A 10,747-nucleotide genomic window follows, 5' to 3' on the forward strand; every position below is an offset into this window, starting at 1 on the left:
TTATCTTCCACCTCCCCCATTTATTTGGGACTGTCGACATGAACCCCTATCTACATTTTATCTTCCACCTCTGCCATTTTTTTTGGGACTGTTGACAAGAGCTTGTATCTAAATTTTATCTTCCATCTCCAAAATTTATTTGGGACTGTCCACACGAGCACCTATTTAAATATTATCTTCCACCTCCCCCATTTATTTGGGACTGTCGACATGAACCCCTATCTAAATTTTATCTTCCATCTCCAAAATTTATTTGGGACTGTCCGCACGAGCACCTATTTAAATATTAGGATGAAAAAATACAGGCTACTACAAGATCAAAGTTTGGACAGAATATGAAGCAGGCAGCAACAGGATCACGATGAAGACAGGAGATAAAGCAGCCAGCAAAAAGAAGGATGCAACAAGATCACAGTTTGGGTATGAGATAAAGCAGGCAGCAAAAAGAAGGATGCAACAAGATCACAGTTTGGGTATGAGATAAAACAGGCTGCAACAAGATCACAGTTTGGACACGACGTAAAGAAGGATGCAACAAGATCACAGTTTAGATAGGATATAAAGCAGGCTACTACAAGATTTCAGTTTGGACAGAATATGAAGCAGGCAGCAACAAGATCACATTTTAGACAGGAGATAAAGCAGGCAGCAACAAGATCACAGTTTGGACACGATATAAAGTCAGCTGCAAAAAGATCACAGTTTGGACACGATATAAAGTCAGCTGCAAAAAGATCACAGTTTGGACAGGAGATAAATCAGGCAGCTAAACTATCAAAGCTTGGATAATACATAAAGCAGGCAGCAAAAATATCACAGTTTTGACAGGATATAAAGCAGACTGCAACAAGATCACAGTTTGGACATCAGCTATAGCAGGCAGCAACAAGATCACAGTTTGGATAGGATATAAAGCAGGCAGCAACAAGATCACAGTTTGGATAGGATATAAAGCAGGCAGCAACAAGATCACAGTTTGGACATCAGCTATAGCAGGCAGCAACAAGATCACAGTTTGGAGCAGGCAGCAACAAGATCACAGTTTGGATAGGATATAAAGCAGGCAGCAACAAGATCACAGTTTGGATAGGATATAAAGCAGGCAGCAACAAGATCACAGTTTGAACACGATATAAAGCAGGCAGCAACAAGATCACAGTTTGGACTCGATATAAAGTCAGCTCCAAAAAGATCACAGTTTGGACAGGATATAAAGCAGACTGGAGCGCTGTGTGTTCACACTTTTACATACTTCCAATAAAGCTTATTCACATAGACTCATTAAACAAATTATTTAAGAATGCATTTATTTTGATTATCTTCAAATTTAGAAGAATTAAGCTTCTATTCCAATACGATATTGTGGATTTTGAATTTGTATTTATCATATGATTGAAACACCAATTGCTTTTTTTTTTTTTTTTAACGTATGTACAAACTTATTAAGTCTCAAGTAGGAAGAAATGATTTATGAAAATAGATCACATATTTGTCCATGGCTTACCAAAGTATTTTCTGGAAGATTATTGATTGACCGTGTGTATAGATGAATGGAATATGGTCCGGTTGCGGTAAAAAAAACAAACTCAAATAGTAAATAATTATACTATTTTATTGAGCCAACGTTTCGTCCCACGTTGCAGGGCTTCGTCAGGGCTGTTTTGACGGCAGTCAAAGACAGAATCAAGTGTATTTTCATATTCATCATTGTTTATTTTTTATATCTATAAACAAAATTACTTTTTTATACACAGTCACTTTAAACACTTTGTTAGGCCTTTTTTGGCATTGCAAAGAGGAAATAAAACCACGCTAAAATCCAACGAAATCAAATATAGCAAAATTTGTCTAGTAGTGATCATATTTAGAACAAAATTTGTTTATCGAAATCGCAAGTGGGTCAGGATTGAACGCGATGTCAACGAACGGCACAGGAAGGAAGTTTCGACGACTCATTGCGTGTCTCCGACTTCCGGTGTGGTGTTATCCCTGATCCTTCTTGGACTGACGCCTTAAAGTACTTCCGATGTCGTTGGCAAATAGAGAAAAAAAAATCTAAGGTGCAGCCTCTTACAACTAGTTGGCAGCGTAGAAAACATTTCATAAGAAGAGAGACAACCAAAAAAGAAATACTAATATTGCAATTCAAGTCGAACAAATAATGAAATATGTTTTATGAGGAGAAAATGGTTGCGGGTGCGGTCGGAATATAACTATCTTGAAAGAACTTATTTAATAGTGCCTATGTTTCGGTCAGAATTTCAGGCCTTCATCAGGGCTATTAGTAGCAAATTGGAAACTAATGAAATATTTCTTTTGGCTCCAGAAGAAAAATATTAATTTTAATATATCCCTTTTTCTTCGGTCATTCAATATTTATTCATTACGAATTTTATATTATTCGTCAATTGCTCTTGTATTTATTACCTCTATATCTGTACTTGCATCCTCCTATCTATCCCGCTGAAATTTGAAGGAAAATTTCTCGTAAGCCTCTCAAAACTTCATTGATTCGAAACTAAATAATGGATAAACGGAGTGGAACCCGAAGTCGACCCGTGAGGCCTAACCGGCCTATCACTCACGTTCCGTAGAAGTGGACGGAGTCGGAAGTTAGGTAGTCTATATAATAAAGATTGGCGATCTGGAGAAAGTGAATCTAATGTAGTAGAGCTAATAGGCACCAGGAACCAGATATATCATTAATGTACTTGTAATTAAATTAATTTGATTTCAACGTGCTAAGTGCATTTCTAGTTAGAGTTAGTTTAAAAGTCCATAATTTAAAAAAAATAATATTGAGTTCTACGTATCAAGTGTCATTTACTAGCTTCTACTATTTTTGTTTATAAACCAGTCTCATTCAGCGGTTGAAGGAAAAAGGAAATGAAACACCTAAACGACTAAAACTTATTGTTACGGCGGGTAGGGGTTCGAAAGGAACCTTTACTAGCCCAACCGTGAAAAGAAAAGAATATTAGAATTTTGTTATTTTTGTATTTTTAAATAAGTGAACATAATAAGAAGGAACACAAAATATACAAAAAAAAAAAAAAAAAAAAGAAAGCTTAAAACTATTACATAACTAAATTAATTGAACTAAGATTGAATTAAGGGGAAAAAAGTCTTATATCACCGGTGATTGGTGGGGCCCCGATTATGGTTGTTCTGAGTGGATATTCTCGTGGAAGTAGATCGACAAAAGGGATGTATGTCCGCCCGCCTTGTCCTCTTGGAGGATGAGTTGAAGAAGTCCGCCCGCCGTGGCTAAGATGGCTAGAATGCTGGCAACTACGAGTGCGTAGTGAGGAGAAAATGGAGAAGATATGTGTATACTGTGAGACGTTAAGAGAGTTGTCTGACTATTTTTCAGCATAAAAACAAAAGAAAGTAGTTGTTTTGTTTTTTGACTTAATAAAAATCACATGTTCCAACTATCGATTGTTGGCCCGCCTAAAATTTGTTAAAAATTTTAAATTGTCACTGATGGGGTTAAGGATAACTAGTTTGATCTATGGTTTTCAACTATGCAGGTATGGTCAGCAATAAGTGGTGCTTCACTAGTTCCGACGGTTGAAGTCCTTTAGCTGCAGAGTACAGTCCTGCAGTTTGCAATATCCAGCATTTGGAAGACGTGGTGAGCCACGAATAAGGTGTCCTTACAGGTACAGGCGAACCTCTAAAGATAAACGTGCTTCGCAGTTCCCGTCGGGTTATGACTTTGTGGCAGGATTTCAATAAGCTTCATAGTAAAAGAGCACACCATTCCGCCCACTTAAAATTATAACTTTATATAGTATCAGAGAAATTAGGTATTTAATACTACAGGAAATGTTGCCCAGAGAAAACCGCGCAAATTATAGGTATGAAGAGGATATGTGATCAACTGAAGATTGACTCAAGTAGTTAGAATGACGACAGTAAAGAAAATAAGACAGATTAATTTTATGAGATGTAATATTAATGCGTATGCAAAGTAATTTTGTTGCGGGGCATCTGAGACGAAAATAAGATGAAAGAGAACAAATAGACTTTTTGAAATGATACACAAAAATATTATGGGGAACTTTATTTCGATGAACATTGCAACCTTCGCATAACCACTTAGGAAAATTATCGGCTTCCTACGTTCCCCTGATTATGATGACCGAGTTGGGCGGTTGCAATGGCTGATAAGCAATGTGTTCACCACTTAACCGAAGGAAATATATGAGTTTCCTTTTCAGCTGCAGGGCCTCTTCGAGAGTTACGTAGCGAACAGGAGGAAGGCGGTAATTCATTGAGTACCTCTTGGAGGTAAGGTGCAGCAGTGCATCATCTCGTGGATGATGCATTCCTGACGCAATTGCATTGGTATGATGAGGATCTGATGCAGCTGACCGTCTAGGTCTATGAGTTTTGAACTCAGATCACTGAGTAGGGTCCTCTTGGGGTTGAGACGTAAAGAACCATTTCGGAGAAATGTAACTTCTAACGAAATGTGGTTACATTTATTAAGATCAGATGAAGCTGAACGATCTGATCTGAAGATATCAAGCTCGTGGAGCTCGGAGGGACCAAGCGAACTGCCTGGAGACCTCAAAGAAGAGGGAAGTGCTGTGAGTGATTTTGCATGAAGGTGACATTGAACGAAATGTCATTAGTTTTATTAGTGTTTAGTGGAGTAGGCAGTTTAGATGTTGGGATTTCAGGCTGAGGCAGGCGGGTAGGTTCAGGTTGACCACCAATTGGGGACCTGTTGGAGGTGCGCCGCAATTGTGAGGGAAATGGAAGATAATTATTTACCAGCGAAATGTCGCTAGCGTAACTAGAATCTGACGCAGCTGGGCGTTTTGCCGCATCACTTATTAACAAACCATCAAATATAGATGATTATGCAATTAGGTAATAGAAGAAGTGAAGTATGCACGGATATGTTTGGTTCATGTTTTTACCTTATAGGAAAAGAGCTCAAGAGGAAAAAAAAAGACAGTTTTTTAATTCCGATTTTTTATTACTTTCATGAAAACTATGTATAATTATTAGTCAAAATTCGTAAGTCTGCCAGGAATAGGTAGGGGAAATAAAAATTAGCGGCTGTTTCATTCGTTAAAAAAATTATTTGTTCATTCGGAACTCTATATCTATAAAACCACCAACAACTCTAGAAAAGCTAAGTAGATAATGATCATGGCGCTGCTTTGTTCCTATGATTCGGGTTTATCTACAAGAAAAAAATTCTACAAATCGGGTCAATTTAGTACCACCAGCAGCTCCAATAAAACAAACTCTTCAACTTAACATTTCATAGCTTTTATAACCTTCGCTACAATTCCCTCATTCACTTTATATTTAATTATACTGGAGAGGGGGGCGATTCTTGATAGAGGTTTATAAAAATCTGACAAAGATTACACACTTTTCTAATTAACCTCCTCACCGTTACATACATAGATAACACCAAATATCTTAAAATCAGGAAAGTAATGGTTATAACATATTTCTGTATTTCTGAATGTTTGAAATTGGTTAACTATATTATTTCCTTTTGATGACTTGGAACTCGGAGGTCGATAATTTTTCTGACAATGTTTTTGCTTTATCTGAGCGATAACATTTTCTACAATGGTCCACTTTCCCTTTTGTAATGACGAAAAGTATGTTGGCATCGACTGCTGCGGTTCAAATCTATGCCCTGTGGTGTCAACGAGAAAGTTGATCCATCGCAGATGATTTGCATCAAATGGGACGCTGTTGCCTCCATTTATATTCCCAACACTGTTCTATATTAAACCATATTACTTTATTAAACTATATTAAACCTCAACAGAAAGCCTGGCTCTGAATGTGATAGATGCGTGCTTCTCCTTAACATTCCTGTCGCTATTCGGAAAAAATAGGACTTCGTCCATATTTTCGTTATAAATTTCATTTGATTCACTTTGTATCGATTTGTTATTACTGCATATCCAAAACTGAATATTGCTGAGTACGTAACATATTATTAATCCATTCATATTATTTGCAATAAAGAACCAGCCAACAAGTTTGTGAAATCGTCTTTTAAAAGCGTTATCAATAATTATTTCAAGAATTTTCATTTCCCAACATAAAGTAAAGTATAATTTAAAAAAAAAAAATACTTTTTTATTTATTGATAGATGTTGCAATCTGCCACATAGTTGTGGGCAATAGGTAATAGTGATGAATGATCTCATACATACTAAAATCAAATAAAATAAAATAAAAAGAAAATAAATAAAACTCTCTTAAAATATATACAAACAGAAGAATAAACAAAATGAACATAATCAAACTATCTGTATGAAAAATAAATAAATAAAATAACATAATGATAAAATAATATAGTCTCTAGTCACATTTACATTTTAATATACAATATTTATACAATCGACCTGAGGATCCCTGAGCCCACTCTATCTCCCATGTATGAGGGGTAGAGCAGAGCTCAAAAGATCCCAGCGCATCCCTCTCGCCGCAAAAACTCAGTTGAAGAAGGCACAGGAGAGGTAGTTGAAGAAGGTATGGGAGAGGAAGTTGAAGAAGGTACGAAAGAGGGAGTTGAAGAAGGTGCGGAAGAGGGAGTTGAAGAAGGTGCGGAAGAGGGAGTTGAAGAAGGTGCGGAAGAGGGAGTTGAAGATGGTACGGGAGAAGGATTTGAATAGGATACAGGATAGGGAGTTGAAGAAGGTGCGGAAGAGGGAGTTGAAGAAGGTGCGGAAGAGGGAGTTGAAGAAGGTGCGGAAGAGGGAGTTGAAGATGGTACGGGAGAAGGATTTGAATAGGATACAGGATAGGGAGTTGAAGAAGGTGCGGAAGAGGGAGTTGAATAATTTACTGAACAATAGCCGCAACCACGTTTTGAGGAACTCCAAAAACAAAGTTTAGCCCCAAAATACCTGTTTTGATATGAGCTGAGTTTTTTGGCGTGGCGTTAAGGCTTTAATAAGAATAATCAATAAATAATCAAAGAAACTTGGAAGATTTTAGATGGAATGAAAAAATTAACAAGGAATAAAATGGTATCAAAATGTTAAAATTTAACTAAATCACCTACCTCAGACGGAGTATGCTGAGGAATCTGGAAAAAAAACAAAAAAGAGGTTAAACTAATTGTGATAAGTTGGTAGCTATTATTTATAATCTTAAATTGTAAAACAGTTTATCATGTATAATAAACAACAACCATATTCTTGTATAAAACACATTGAACATTATTAAAAAAAGTGATGTCAGTGTTTGGAATTAGAAGAGCGAAGACCAGCTCTACCAGCATCTAACCTAGCTAAGCTTAAACTATTTTATCCCCTTACATATATAGCAACAAGTTAGGGTAGGGAAGTAATTTGATACTACCATCTAACCTAGCTAAGCTTAAACTATTTTATCTCCTTACATATATAGCAACAAGTTAGGGTAGGGAAGTAATTTGATACTACCATCTAACCTAGCTAAGCTTAAACTATTTTATCTCCTTACATATATAGCAACAAGTTAGAGTAGGGAAGTAATTTGATACTACCATCTAACCTAGCTAAGCTTAAACTATTTTATCTCCTTACATATATAGCAACAAGTTAGGGTAGGGAAGTAATTTGATACTGCCATCTAACCTAGCTAAGCTTAAACTATTTTATCTCCTTACATATATAGCAACAAGTTAGGGTAGGGAAGTAATTTGATACTACCATCTCCAATTTTTAGAGATAGAAGAAATAAAAAACGAATCATCACACATAATTAATTATAGAATGCGGATTAAAATTAAAAGAAATAATAAAATATTCTCACATATATGTTCTAAAAGATAGATAACATTAAATTCCTCACCCCCAAGGATTTCAGACAGAATAAAAATAGAATTTCATCCTGTAAAAGTAATACATCCCTAATACCATGCTTTGTTTCTGTTGTTTAACATTGGCCCACCCAACTAATCAATGCAAACAGAAACCTAAATGTGTACAATGCGGTAGAGCAAAACACAAGAGGCAAATTAACGGCTAACTGTGGTGGCGCACACAATCGCTCATCATCAAGTTTTATAATTTACAAAGCAATTTAAACCATCCAAATAATTAATAAAATACTCTTGAGTGAAGCAAAGAAAATATACATGGAGCAGAACCCAACACATTTTGGTAACGCTTTTGCAGATGAAAATAAGCAAAATTCATACAATATTGAAAAAAACAAGTACTCAAACAAACACAGTCTTTAACTTGGGAGAAAAAATAAACAACAAAAACTACATAATAAAAAATGTAAATGAAAACCAACTAAATTGAACCCCCTCCCTTCCGAACCCTTCTCTCCACTTTAGCATGCTTCAAGGTCTAGGTCGCATAATATGCAACGAGTAGACCCTCTACCTCAATAATCTATATTTTTTTTATCAAATCATTTACATTACTTTCACTGGAAATATAAACCATATTAATGAATTCAACAATAGTAATATTAACAATAATAATGCTGCTCAGGTATCTTTAAACATCTATATAGCTATGTCTCCGCTTACCAGAAAAGGGCAACTTTTGTAGTGGGCCAAACTTTAATATGCAAATACGTTCGCAGGCCGCGTTTAAAAGTAGTATTCTTAATTTCTAACGATAGATATCAGCCATGAAATAATACCACATTGTTATTATAATACAATTTATTAAAATAACAAAATGAAATGAAAATAATAGGTACAACATTATAATTAAATCGTGAAATTTGGAATTATTACAACAAACTATGAAAGTTAAATAGCGACACCGAAATTAATGAGACACCTGAGCTTGAATTTGGGAAACTAATCCATCGATGTCTGGATTAATTCCACTGATACTAAGACGTAAAGAATTTTCCAAATTATCGTCAGTGAACCTTGTATGATGATTTCCTTTATTAACTTTCATTATTGAAAAGAACTGTTCGCATTTATAAGTACTGCCAGACGCACAAATTAATCTTCTTTTAAAGTTTCTAAGCTGCGGAAAATGGTCTTCTTCGAGGTATTTCAGTAGAAATGGCGTCTTAAAATTTAGATTTTAGGAGTGAGTTTTCTTGAATCTCGATCAACTCCATTTGCAAGTGTATTGCAGCATTTTTTACATTAATTTTTGTTATTATTATATTTTTTAGCATATTGAGCATTAGCAATTTTTTCATACGCAAAGAGCGTGGTGTAATGGTAACAAATGATTTACTCACTGTCCTTGTTTTTGAAGTTTCAAATTTAAATCATTAAAATAGACTGTAAGACCAACCAAAAATGCACATATCGATTTTGGGTCACTCAATTCAGGGAGTGGTTTATCTTTTATTTGCATAAGATCTGCTATCCCATTTCTAAGATCGTCAAACCGCTTCAGCATTTTCCCTTTGCTTAGCCATCTAAATTCACAATAATATGTTAAGTCGTCATATTCGGCTGATATTACATCCAAAAACGCCTTGAACTGACGATGGTTAAGCACTCCGGATCGAATAAAATTAATGGTTTTACTACCACATTTATAACATTCTACAGTTGAATGGACTTAAAACAGAAGTTCTATTTGTGGCTAATGCAAGAAGTACTATCAAATTATATTTTTGCACATTTAATTCAGTTGCTTTTTCATTCAAAATTCCGATGAAACCGTTACGTAAGTTGACCATAGAAGGTGCACCCGCTTATATACACTAACTAATTTTGAATATGGCAATTCAAAACTTGTGAATACCATTTGAACTTCATTAAAAATGTCCTCTCCTGTAGTGGTTCCTTTTATCGGCTGTAAAGCAATCAATTCCTCAATAACAGTGAACTCTTCATTAACACTATAAATAATAATATAGCCCAGTTGAGCTGTTTCGGACAAATCGGTGCTCTCGCCTAATGCTTTGGAAAATTATTCAAAACCAGCCATACGGTCAGTGAATGTTGTTTTTATATCATTAGCCATCCATCAGTTCTATACGTCGGACAATAATTCGTCTTGACAAACTAATTTTTCCAAATTCATTTTAATAACTTTGTCAATTTTAAACTAACTATAAAACTAGCTTTAACAACATTATCATAGTGTGTTCTTTGTTTATGAAACATTTGCTTCTGTTTTTCCAAATTTGCTGTAAGCTTCTGGATTTTGTCTTTTCTTATTTGTCCTGTCAGTGAGAGCAACATAGGATGCTTTGTTGAGTAATGCCTCTTTATATTGAATTCTTTCATCACTGAAATGGATTCATTACACTCCAATAAATAGGCTTACTGTTATGCAAGATAAAAAAGAATTCTTTAGTCCATTTTTCAGGAAACTGGCGACAAAAAAGGCTTGGATGTTTGCCACCTCATAGGCTTGCTCCCTAACTTGATTCTATGAGTATGAGTAAGTAGTGTAATATTTTTTTCTTTTAAGTTTTTCAAAATGCCTTTTGGGCCGGATCAAATCTTACAGCGGGTCAGGGTTTGCCCACATATGCTCTAAACATTCACAAATCACTCACTGCAGCCGTTATAAATGATCACATGTTCTTGTCACTATTTTCCTTCTTGGAACACACGCTGTATTACACTTATTTTTATTTCATAATAAAATCTTTATTCCCCTTTATTACTTTTATCTTTATATGCATATCGATATATATTTTAATACATTTATACCATGAGAACTTAACATGCCAGTTATTGATTGTGCAAATGAATAATGAAAAAAAAAAAAAAAATATATATATATATATATATAAGTTAGCTGTATATATAGCATGTAAATAA

The 10,747-nt window shown here is 35.1% G+C and overlaps 1 protein-coding gene across 1 annotated transcript in view; it reads right to left on the reverse strand.

Annotated features, from left to right (window-relative positions):
- Window positions 1–10,747, reverse strand: part of LOC106685778 (uncharacterized) — a 208,665-nt gene that overhangs the window by 161,169 nt on the left and 36,749 nt on the right. Inside the window, exon 2 of the mRNA XM_067049535.1 lies at window positions 7,058–7,081. The gene's annotated coding sequence lies outside the window, so the exon portion shown is untranslated. The remainder of the gene's footprint in view (window positions 1–7,057; window positions 7,082–10,747) is intronic.

Source organism: Halyomorpha halys, unplaced genomic scaffold (assembly GCF_000696795.3).
Source record: "Halyomorpha halys isolate HHAL.00 unplaced genomic scaffold, Hhal_1.1 Scaffold741.1, whole genome shotgun sequence".
Lineage (NCBI taxonomy): Eukaryota > Metazoa > Arthropoda > Insecta > Hemiptera > Pentatomidae > Halyomorpha > Halyomorpha halys.